Below are 12,333 nucleotides of genomic sequence, written 5' to 3' on the forward strand. Positions count from 1 at the left end.
AGGGGGGCAAACTCTTCTGTCCTAGGTGCCTAGAGTAGACAGAGTAATGGTTCCCACCCTAGTCCCCAGGACCTATGACAATGTTACCAGTCATGGCAAAAGGGATTTTGCAGATGTGATTAAATTAAGGTTTCAGGGTAGGGAGATTGTTCTGAATTACCTGGGTGGGCCCAATGTCTCCCAAGGGTCCTTATAAGCAAAAGAGGGAGACAATAAAAGCAGAGGTTGAAGTTGATAGAGTGACTGACAGATGGAAGATGGAAGAGATTCATCAGCCAAGGAACAGACAGCCCCTAGAGGCTGCAAAGTCAAAGGCACAGATTCTCTCCTAGGGCTTCCAGATGGAACACAGCTCTGCCAACACCTTGATTTCAGCCCAGTGAGATCCATTTTGGATTTCCAACTTCCAGAATTGTAAGATAATACATTTATGTTGTTTTAAGCCACCAAGTCTGTGGTAATTCGTTATAGCAGCAATAGGACACTAATACCGTGCACGTTGCTAACACTTAATAGGCAAGCTCTTTCACAAGATTGTGGTAAAGAATGAACGCATTCATTTGTTCATTTATTCAGCGGTTATTGCCTACCTACTATGTGCCTGGCACAGTCCTAAGTGTGGGAAAGTGACAGGGTGGGGGATTTAAACATGAATTGAAAGCTGGCTCTGCCCTCAGGACACACTAAGGAGGCACGGTGTCCATGAACACTGGTCACACGATACAATGATTATCGGTGTTCACAGAGTAGAGGAGGCTACCAAGAGTCTTTCCATGCAAAGAAAGAATTCATTGTTGCCCAATCCTAACTTGTTCCATTGCAGAATATTCTGCTTGCAGACTGATTTAAACCAGAGTTGAAAGACCTTTCAGGACATGTTCTAGAAGAGTGGCCCCCAAACCTACAATAATGCATCCGAGCCACGGTACATCTCCTGCCTGTGTCCAATCCTGATGCCATGATTTCCAGGCCATGTGACCTTGAGCATAGGATACGAAGATAATATAGGAGCACTTACCTTTTACGATTGTTATGAAGATGAAATGCGTGAATTTGTGTAAGCACTTAGAATAATACATGACCTGTGGAATGTATGAGATTGCTAAACTTAAAAAAAAAAAATCTTGAGTCTAACTCCAAATCAGAATTTCTGGGAGCAGTGCTTGAAAATCTACATTTTAATCTCATACATACTCAAAATAGGAAGCTGTTGCACTAGCCTACCCCACCCCTCGGAGTAAGCCAATCAGTCAACCCCCCATGTGCTTTTTTGCTTTTGTTTTCTACAGAAAGGCTTTATGAAGATTACTCTGTCAACATTTTCCTTCCCAGACTCATAAATTTTCTTATAAGTTAGCTCAAACTTCATTGAATTTACTCTTTTTAAATGTTTAAAGTTGGTGCTTTCTAGGGAAAAATCAATGAGCATTATCCGTATGCTCACAGAGTATACACTCATTCATTCATTCCCGCTTCCGTCAGCAATCTAAGGACTCATACCCTGTGCCGGATAGGTGTGTGTTGGAATTACATTCCTTTCTGGAAGAGGTGAAGGCTTTTGTACAAATAGAAGTCAACCAATCAAATGCACACGTGAAGGGTACAGAGGAAAAATGATATTCCAGGCAGAGATAGTCTTTCATCTAGGAAACCCTCCAGCCTCAACTCTCTCTGCTTTGAGACGAGAGAAAAATTGTACTTCCTACCTTGACTCGGCAGCTGCAGGGCAGGGCACCGCAAGGCTCCTCTCATCGATGCAACAGTGGCCAGCACCTAAGGGAACAGAAATTCCACGTCAAAGTCCATTCATGGGACAGGGAGTCACTGAGCAGGGAAGACAGAAGTAACAGGAGGCAGGAGGGCAGAGTTGAGGGTGTGCAAAGTGGCCAGCATCCCGGGACTGGGAGCCAGATTCTGACTCTGGGACCCACTGGCTGTGTGAACTTGGCTGGTTCCCCAGCAAAACACAGACATACAGTCATTATAGTAAAATACAGTACAAGTAAAATTGTACTTCCCTGAAGGGATCTGGGAGGATGACTGACATAATACTTGTCAACAAGCCAACACCCAGTACATGCTTCTTAAAAAAAACAGTAGCTGTTGATATTGGTGGGGTTGGGGTTGATAATGGTAGAGCTGTGAATTTTTGTTTCTGTTTTATTTTTATTTATTATCGAAGTAATAAATGTAACACAAGTTCATTTCCAGGTAAGAAAATACCAAGTGTTTACATTCCTCCTTCCTTCCTTCACCTGACCACGTGAGGTGGTCAGCACACCTAGGACTCCACTGGCAGCTAAAAACCAATCATGCAGACAAATGATGGGCTTTGTGATGGGCTCACATAGACTCTAAAGTCTCTTAAACCCATCCTTTCCTTTCCCCTGTCCTATGAGGACGAAGAAGCTTAACCACAAGTCTCATGATGGGACTTATTTAGGAAGTAATTGTCCTTCCATTCCAGTCCCTGATCCTGGTTCGTGGTAGAGGGGCTTCTAAGGATTGAGTAGAATGTGAAGACGCTACTTGGCCTGTCTCCATCAGGCATTGAGCACAAGGCAAGCCCTTTCCCGTCTGGTCCTGGAGGATGCATCCGCCCCTTTTTAGAGCTCTATAAAACACCAGCGGTTTATAAACTGGGGTCTTGGAGGCTGTGGGGTGCCTTCATTCCGCACCCCACATCTGCTCCGTTCTGTCGGCACCATACAACATGCCAAACTCGAGATCACACCAGGGCAGCGAAATGCTCTGGATGAATTCATGCATCCACTCATCATCACTGAGCACCCACCAAATTCTGGTGTCTTAATAGGTAGGTAGTGACGGATGGGAATTGGCCAAAGGCAGTAACTCTTTCTAGAGGATAACATTTCCTATGTAAATATCAGAGGGGAAGCATACTCTGAAGGTGAAGGTCAAGGACTTGAGCCAGAGCATTTGGTTTGAACTCCAGCCCAGCCGCTCAATACCAAGGTGATGACAACCTCCGCGTGACCCATTCCTCGTCTATAAACATGGACCACATTACTATCAAGAAATAAGAGTGCATATTTCACAAGGGTGTGTGAAGACCAAAGGAAGCTCCCTTTTGCATCTGCATGTTTGACTTTTTAAAATGTATTATTGAAGTACAGTTGGCATTCGTGTTTTATATTAGTTTCAGGTGTTCGGTACAGTGATTCAACATTCTGTATATTACTCAGTGCTCACCACGGCAAGTGTCGTCACCATCTGTCACCACACATCGTTATTACAGCATTATTGATTATATTCCCTACGCTGTAGTTTTCGTCTCTGTGACTTATTTATTTTGTAACTGGAAGTTTGTACCTCTCAATTCCCTTCAGCTCTTTCACCCTTCCCCTCCCCCCACCCTGAAATCTTGCCATTTGCTGCAACATGGGTGGAACTAGCAGGTATTAATGCTAAGTGAACTAACTCGGAAAGACAAATGCCATATGATCTCACCCATATGTGGAAGCAAACAAATGAAAAAACAAACCAACAAGACGAAACAGACTCTTGAACACAGAGTACGGGTTTGATGTTTATAAACTCTGCGCTGGAATGAGCTCTCGGCAGCATTTCTTTTGTTTCCAAAAGTCTTAGTAACACGGATGCCAACAGTCTCCTGAGCTTCCAGCTCAGGGAGAAGGGGAAAAGAGGGTGAAGGGTTACACAAAGTAAGAAGAAAGAGCCCTTGGAGTCTATTAAGGAGTCCCCACGTATAGCAAAGAAATGGGTGTTTGGAAAAACAAGAAATCAGTGTGCTGACGGAATCACTCAATTGGTTCACTCACTTGTTAGTGGCTAGCCTTGGCTCTTGGCATTTGAGAGGAGAATGGATTTTTATTGCTTAATTCCCTGTAAGTGAAGGACTAGTGAATTGTAAAATTCTGTTGCTTAACATGTAACATTAAGTATTGAACTAGCAAAAAAAAAAGAAAGAAAAAAGAAATCAATTCCAGGTTGGTTGCTGATTAGCTTTTCTCAGGGAATTGAGACTGAAGTACCTTTATTACTCTTCTCTTTAATTCATAAAATACTGTGTGTGAGACACGTTAGCAAACACGTTTGTCATCTTGGAGCACAGTTCCCGCTCAGCGGCCAGAATTCTATAGACCCTTCGCGGGCTCACTCATGACACAGTCCCAGCGGCTGCTCTGGGTGAGCTGGAGTTCTGGAGAAGATGTGCACATTCCAGCACTCTGGAGGGACTCCAGCTTGTTGGGGGGTGTTCCTGAAGTGCCAGCCTCCTGCCTTCCCTGGTCCCAATCAAGGGCATGTCCAACTACCCTACCCAGGCATTCAAGGCAATAGGACCCATATCCACCTGCAGGTGGTGTCTGCTTGGCCCCATAAACCTTACATTGCCATATTGGAAACAGGTGTCTGATCCTTGCCTCCCCATGGACCACCTCTTCTGACGTCTATGGCAATCCAGCCTACTTGACTTGGTCAACTCTTGGCATTCCTGTCAAGGGAAGGCAAAAATCAGTATTTTTATGATATTATTTATTTTTACTCATTTATGTGGTTATTTTAAAGTCTACTTCACAATTAATAATTTTTCACAATGATTACTGACTTTTTTAGAAAATACAGCGATGACGTGGGGTCAAAGAAAATATACCGAAGGCCAAATTCAATCAGTTTTGTGACTTCTGAGATAAGACTTCTGACAACCCCCATTTTTCTCTTCACTGTTCTCTATTCTTGAAACATCTCTTTTGTAAGTTTACTGATTCATTTCATTTTTTAGGGATTCTATCCTCCCGCGTCTCTTTTAAAATTGCTTGCACGACTACTAAGTTAGAAGAGCCATATTGCTGCTTGTGATAGTCTGTTCTAGAGAATCCTTCTCTTTCCTCCTTCCCTTTCTTTTCCAGAAAATATTTAAGTGTCGAGTATGCCCCAGGCACTGAGCTTGAAAGGTGAGATGGAACACAGACTTTGATTCTGAAGGACTCACCGACAAGCAGAATAGACAGACAAATGTCTAATGTTATGATACAGCATGGTAAGCACCATAGCGTTGGAACCCAGAAAAGGAATCTTCAACTCTACCCTCAGCCAAGCAGAAGAGGCTTCTCAGAGGAGGTGACATTTAAGGTGAGTCTTGGCACATGGAAGGAAGAGGAAAACAAAGGCTGAGAAGAAGTTGTTTAGGAAGAATCGACACATTGACGAGAGGTCATGAGAAGATATGACCTGGACACTGGCACCCAGGAAACAAAGGAAGTAGGCAGGGTCTGTCTTCAAAAGAGCCCCGCTCTCCCCCACACAGATGGTTCTTGATCCCGCCAGCAGCAGGGGTCATTCGTAGGTTCCTAAGCTGAGAATGAGTATGTTCTGTTTTGCTTCTAAGAAAGTTCCCTCTGGTCTACAGCCACACCACCCTGAATGTGCCCAATCTCACCAGAAATTTCCCTCCGGCAGCCACGAGGAGGATGACTGAAGGATGGGAGAGAGGGGACAAGACAGGTCAAGGAAGTAAGAAATAACACTAGTGCTCGGAACAGGGGCCACAGCAGCAGGGGTGGAGAGCAGGCAGCAGATCTGAGATGAATTTAGGAGGGAGAGTCTCCTCCCAGGCTGTCCTGTTTCCCAGCCTGGATCACAGTAGCAGTAGCAGCCTCCTGAATGGCCTCCCTGCCTCCAGCCTCCTCCCCTCCAGTCTGTCTGCCAAGCACAAAGTCATTCAAACAGCCAACCACTTAAAGACTGTTTACTCCCTATCACCCAGCAGTGGTTCTCGGGGAGGGAAGGGGGGTATTTTGTTCCCAAGGTGACACATAACAATGTCTGGAGATAGTTTTGGTTTTCACAGCTGGAGGGGCAGGGGTTGCACAGACCTCAGCTGCTGATAAACACCCCCCGGGGAATGGCACAGCCCCCTCTACAAAGACTTAGCTGGCCTTGAAGTCAAGAGTACTGAGATTAAGGTACCCTGAGCTTCAGTATAAAATCCCAAACTCCCCCGGCTGCCAGGATACAGCCCCAGATCACTGCTTTCTCTCCAAACTCATCGAATTTTTAAGCAGTTTTTTTAAATATATTTGTGCCTTTGCACATGCTGTGTGCTCTACCTGGAGTGCCTTTTATGTCTCTACCTGTTTACTTTTACTCTGTCCTTTTACTTCTCTGCCTAAGGAATGCCTTCTCTTCTTCCAAGTCCTGTTCCCCATAGCCTCTTCTGTGAGATTCTTCCTCTCCCCAGACAGTGGTCATATACACCTTCCTAAACCCCTTGGGCATAGTTCAATTTTAGTACTTCTCCCTCTTCTGCATTTTCCTATTTTTCAAAAAAAAATTCATATAAAAAATTAATATATTTTTTCAAATGATAAAAATACTTCGATTGCAATAATACAATATAAAATCGTATGTATGCAAATCTTTTACTTCCTTGTCCCACTTCCCTTCGCTCCCTTCTCCCTTTCACTGCTCCCTTCCTATGCACGATTTGGAATACAACCTACTTTTCTTCTGTTGTACAACTAAACGTCACCATATGTATATGTATACATAAACAGGTTTTCTTTGTTTTTTTATTTACACATTTCAATGCAACTTGGCCTTCGTGCTTGACAATCTGTCATGGACCGCTTTACAAGTCAATCGTTACAGATATATTCTTTTTTCTAATTTATTTATGCAAATAGATGCAGATATCTGTAACACACTAAACAGGGATCCTATCGTAAGTGGAGAATTTATTTCTCCTATTACAATGTTTTCTCTTGCCCTACTCCCAAATCACTTACGAACACAGCCTGTGCTAACAGAACAGCCCCAAGTTCTTCTCTGCTCGTCTCTTGTAATTATTTGCAAATTTACCCCCTGCCCCCCACACACCCCTTTTTGGTCACTGTTAGCTTAATAAAAATAGTATCATATGAAAAACATTTCTGTGCCTTTCTCTTCTTACTCAACAATACCTCATAGACATCCTTCTGTTACAGCTATAATTCAGTTTTTAAAGTGACTGCAAAATATTCTATTCTATAGATTTTTCAAACTCTCTTTGTCATCCACATTTATTTTTGCTACTACAGGCAAGGCTGCTATAAACATCCTGGTGTGTGTGTCTTAATTTATTGATGTTTTTATTACTATGGGTTGAATTCCCCGAGGTAGAATCGCTGGGTTGAACAGCATGTGTACTTTTAATTTTAAGAGATATGGCCATTTTCCTTTCCAAAAGGATTGTAAAAATTTATACTTTCTCCAGTAACTTCTGAAAGCAACTTTCCCCTCATGGCCATCAGGAAAAAGTGTTAAAATTTTTAATTTTCGTGGGGCTTTTTTTTTGGCCAAACTCTCGAAAGTAAAGTGATATTTTGTTGTTACACTGACAACGAGGCAGGACTATAGTCTCTGACTATGAGTGGGTTTGAACACGAACCTCACATCATATAAAAAATAAATTCCCTATCCACACAAAGACTTGCACATTCTCAGCAATGTTATTCAAAAGAGCCAAAGCTTCAGCATCAACTGGAGGGTTGATAGGTTCGCAAATAAAATTTGAATGAAAGTCTGAGAAAACAACTGAAGAGACTCTTTATAAATTCGTGGGATAATCAAGCCTTATTAGGTGGGACAGGAGACACAGAGATGACAAAAGGATATCCAGGTAATTTGGCTCAAGATAATTTTATAATTTGCATATGTCAAAACATATTTTAAATGAAATCAAAAGACAGACAATAGATTCAGGGGACATTAATAATAGATGTAAGATGCACTGTCTAAAAACCTGTAACAGTCAATGAGCTCTTACCTAGTGACAAAAAAGGGGCTGATAACTCGATAGAAAAATGGACAATGCCTTTCCAGTCCCAGAAGAGCAAATCCAAGTGGCCACGGGGAAAAAAATGTTCAAGGATTGTCGCTAATTACAAAATGAATACATGATTGTTGAGGGAAAAAATGAAACCAACAACACTGTGGAAATATTCGGAGTAAAAGTTAGTCACCTCCTTTAAGGATTCCAGTTCTACCAGGCCCAGAGCCAGGCAGGCAGGGGGTGAGGAGAGGACAAAAATCTCTACTTGCCTCTCTCCTCCTGCTCTCTGATCCACGATGACTGATGCTCACTAGCCAAAACCAGCTGGAAAGTAGAGAGCAAGGGGGCCCAAAGAATCCAGTGCACAGAGAGAGGCCAGCCTCCTGAGGCACAGGGTAGGACAGAAAAGGGTGAACAATGGGTCTCAAGTCTGGGAATAAACTAGCATTTCCCTCTTACCACTTCCCCTAATCCCCAGAAATAAGAGTAATGGTTCGGGGTTCATTCATGGTTCAGGGTTTATGCTACCAAAACACTTTCTATACACATTCTTATCACTTTTGCCCCCAAAAGCTAACATATCTGACATTTTAATAACTTTAGTGAATCGATGAAGAAAAGCAAAGAGGAACATCCAATAGGAAAAAAATTAAAAAAGCAAGAGACACCAACTGACAGCTCACAAATGAAGAATTACATACGGATGACATAGGGCTAAGAGAATCAGTCTATTTTGTGATCAAATACATGCAGATTAAAACAACAACAAGATGCCATTATTCATCTATCAAACTGACAAAGAATAAAATCATATATGGAACGCTGCCTGTTGTCAAGAGTGCAGTGAGGTAGGGGCGCCTGGGTGGCACAGCTGTTAAGCGTCTGCCTTCAGCTCAGGGCGTGATCCCGGCGTTATGGGATCGAGCCCCACATCAGGCTCCTCTGCTGGGAGCCTGCTTCTTCCTCTCCCACTTCCCCTGCTGTGTTCCCTCTCTCACTGGCTGTCTCTATCTCTGTCGAATAAATAAATAAAAAATCTTTAAAAAAAAAAAAAGAGTGCAGTGAGGTAATACATTCACTCATGGCAGGAAAATAAATTGTTTTATCCTTTCTTGAGGGTAATTTGGCAAGATATATCAAAAAGCTTATAAAAGCGTTTATATCCTCTCCTCCAGTAATTTTACTTCCAGGAATTTATCCAAAGGAAATACTCAGAAATGCACACATGATGGTATCACAACATTATTTATAATAGTGACAAATTTAAAAAACATAACTATTCACAATAGGTAATTTGTGAAATAAATTATGGTATGGCCATATAATGAAATATTATGAAGCCATTAAAAGCATGTTGCAAAGAATATTTAGTGCCACAAGAAGACGCATATGGTATTCTATTAAGCAAAATCATCCAAATGTAAACCAGGATATATTGTGTATTCTATGATCTTAATTTTGTTAAAAACAGAACGTGTGTGTATATGTGTGTGTGTGTGTGTGTGTGTATGTAGTTTCAGTCTGCAAGTACTCAAACTGTATTTATCCGATTACAAAATATAGATATAGATACAGATACAGAGACTTGCATCTATGTATTTCTTTTTTTAATTTAAATTCAATTTAGTTAACATATAGTGTATTATTAGTTTCAGGGGTAGAATTTAGTGATTCATAAACTGCATGTAACACCCAAGGCTCATTACATCAAGTTCCTTCCTTAATGCCCGTCACCCAGTTATACCATCCTCCCACTCACCTCCCCTCTGGCAACCCTCAGTTTTTTCCTAGAGTTAAGAGTCTCTTATGGTTTGTTTCCCTCTCTGTTACTGTCTTATTTGATTTTTCCTTCCCTTCCTCTATGTTCTGTAGAGAGAGAGGGGAAGGGTAGTCACTACAAGGACATACACAAAAGGTTGGCAGAGGTTCTGTCTGTGGGGCACGATTTTAGATAATTTTCATGTTCTGTGTACTTTTCTCTCCATAAAGACATATGTTATTATCTACATAAATTTTGCGGAGACAGCATAGGTATTCTGTCCATCAACTCCTCTTCTATTTGGCCATATGTGAGGGTCCATTTCTCCCTTACATGTCTGCTGAATTGGTAGGTTTGCGAAATTCCCAAAGAAGATTCCTAGACTTTGAAGAAGAAATGCCAGTGCTCTTCCAAATACACTGGCATCCCCAGCTCTATGGAGGAACTCCTTGGGTAATTTTCCCATTGATGCAAAAATGAATAATTGAATTTTCAAAAAAATCTGTATTCTGAGGGTATCTGCAAAAATGAATAGTTGGATTTTTAAAATATCTGTATCGTGGGGGCACCTGGATGGCTCAGCTGGTTAAGCAACCGGCTCTTGATTTCAGCTCAGGTCATGATCTCAGGGTTGTGAGATCCAGCCCCACGCAAGGCTCTGCTCTGGGCATGGAGCCTGCTTAAGATTCTCTCTCTTCCTGACAAACTACGGGCTTCAGAGGGGAGGGGGGGTGGGGGAATGGGATAGGCTGGTGATGGGTAGTAAGGAGGGCACATATTGCATGGTGCACTGGGTGTTATATGCAACTAATGAATCATCAAACTTTACATCAAAAACCAGGGATGTACTGTATGGTGACTAACATAATATAATAAAAAAAAATTAAAAAAAAAAGACTCTCTCTCTTCCTCTCCCTCTGCCCCTCCTCACGCTTGAGTACTCTCTAAATAAATAAATAAATAAAATCTTTTTAAAAATAAAATATATAAATCTTAAAATTTTTAAATTAAAAAACTACGACTTGTCCTATACCCATCCACACATTTTCCTAAATACACTGTGTTTTGTTTTGTTTTGTTTTGTTTTCAAAAACAGCCTCCTGGGGCACCTAGGTGGCACAGCGGTTAAGCATCTGCCTTCGGCTCAGGGCGTGATCCTGGCGTTATGGGATCGAGCCCCACATCAGGCTCCTCCGCTGGGAGCCTGCTTCTTCCTCTCCCACTCCCCCTGCTTGTGTTACCTCTCTCGCTGGCTGTCTCTATCTCTGTCAAATAAATAAATTAAAAAATCTTAAAAAAAAAAAAGCCTCCTAACAATGCCTGAAGTTATATAATAACTTCTACTAAGTGGATTTATTTTATTTATTTTTGATTATTTCTTATTGCTGAAACCTGACATCTTTTTATCTGAAAACTATTGCTGTGATAACAAAGCATAAGCAAACTCCCTTCACTTCTTTAAGAGTAAAAATACCCCATTTGCCATGGGACCCTGACACTGAATGCTCTTGGTGGAGGTGGAGTTTCCCTGATAGGGGGGTACTTAGAGGTGGGGTCCTGCCTGTTAGGGATGCTGTGGTATATGGGATATCATCTGCACCACGGCCTCTCTGTCCCTCAGGCCCGGACAGAGGTCACCCTCCTTCATGTGTCTTCCTTCTTCTCAAGCTTCTACTTTTCTGAGAATAACCTAAAACCACCAAGCCCCACCATTACCCTACACGTTGGCCAGATGGCTTCTACATGTCACTTTCCTCCTCTGAGTTTAGTGAACCAACACAAATGCTTACTCGATGCCCGTGATCTAAGAATTTTACAAATCTACTAATGTATGTTCATAACAACTCCACACTGTAAATTTTATTAGGATCCCCCATTTTAAGCAGGGGGAAACCAAGCCTCGGAGAGGTTACTTTGCCCAAGGTTAGCCAGCTGACAAGTGGCAGAATCAAGATAAGAAAGCAGCACTATCCTCCTTCCCTTCCAAGCACCCATGCTGATGGAAAAGAATGGAAGTTATCCGCAAAAGGAACAGAAACTGTCGACTTCAAGGTGCGGGTATGCGCATGCATGCGTGTGCGCGCACGTCTGTATTCTCCCAGAAGAGAACAATTTTTTTAAACACATGCGAACCCCCTTCATCCTTATTTTCTTGAATGAGATAATGACCGGCCATGGCAGCAATGGCATCTGAAAAGCCAGAAAGCGGTGACTTTTACAGCCTTGTTTCATTTGAAGGAACTACCTCCTTTCTGTTACAATGCCCACACTTATTAGGACATAACCTTTCAAACCGGAGAGAAAAGGTCAGCTTTAACTAGAGAACAAAAGAGGTTTCTACAGTTGGGGGGGGGGGTGTTCACAGTGTCAGATTCCCCATTTCTCCCCCACCCCAGTGATGTTGACAATTCAGCCACGTTGGTAGGAGTCCAATTACTCCTGCGGATTACACAAAGATCATCCAAGTTGTAAACAGCGGAATATTTGCAGAGATCGATGGAGCACGGCAAAGCTCATATTTAATAAGAGACATAAAAGGGAGGGCACATCCGCAGTCGGTGACAGAGGGGTATATAATGCCACATCATCGTGCTGAAGGTTAGGACGTAATCGAAATCAATGCTATGGTGCTACGTACCCCAGCTTCCGTGCACTTGGAGAGCGCAATTCTAATTTCATATCTGAGCAATTCATTTGCCTTTAAGCAGCGCACTATTAGGAGGGTGTTTTTATTATGTCTCCTCGCTGTGAAGTTGGAATTCAGTTAGATAGTAGCAAA

Source organism: Ursus americanus, chromosome 2 (assembly GCF_024610735.1).
Source record: "Ursus americanus isolate L20-20 chromosome 2, mUrsAme1.1.p, whole genome shotgun sequence".
Classification (NCBI taxonomy): Eukaryota; Metazoa; Chordata; class Mammalia; order Carnivora; family Ursidae; genus Ursus; species Ursus americanus.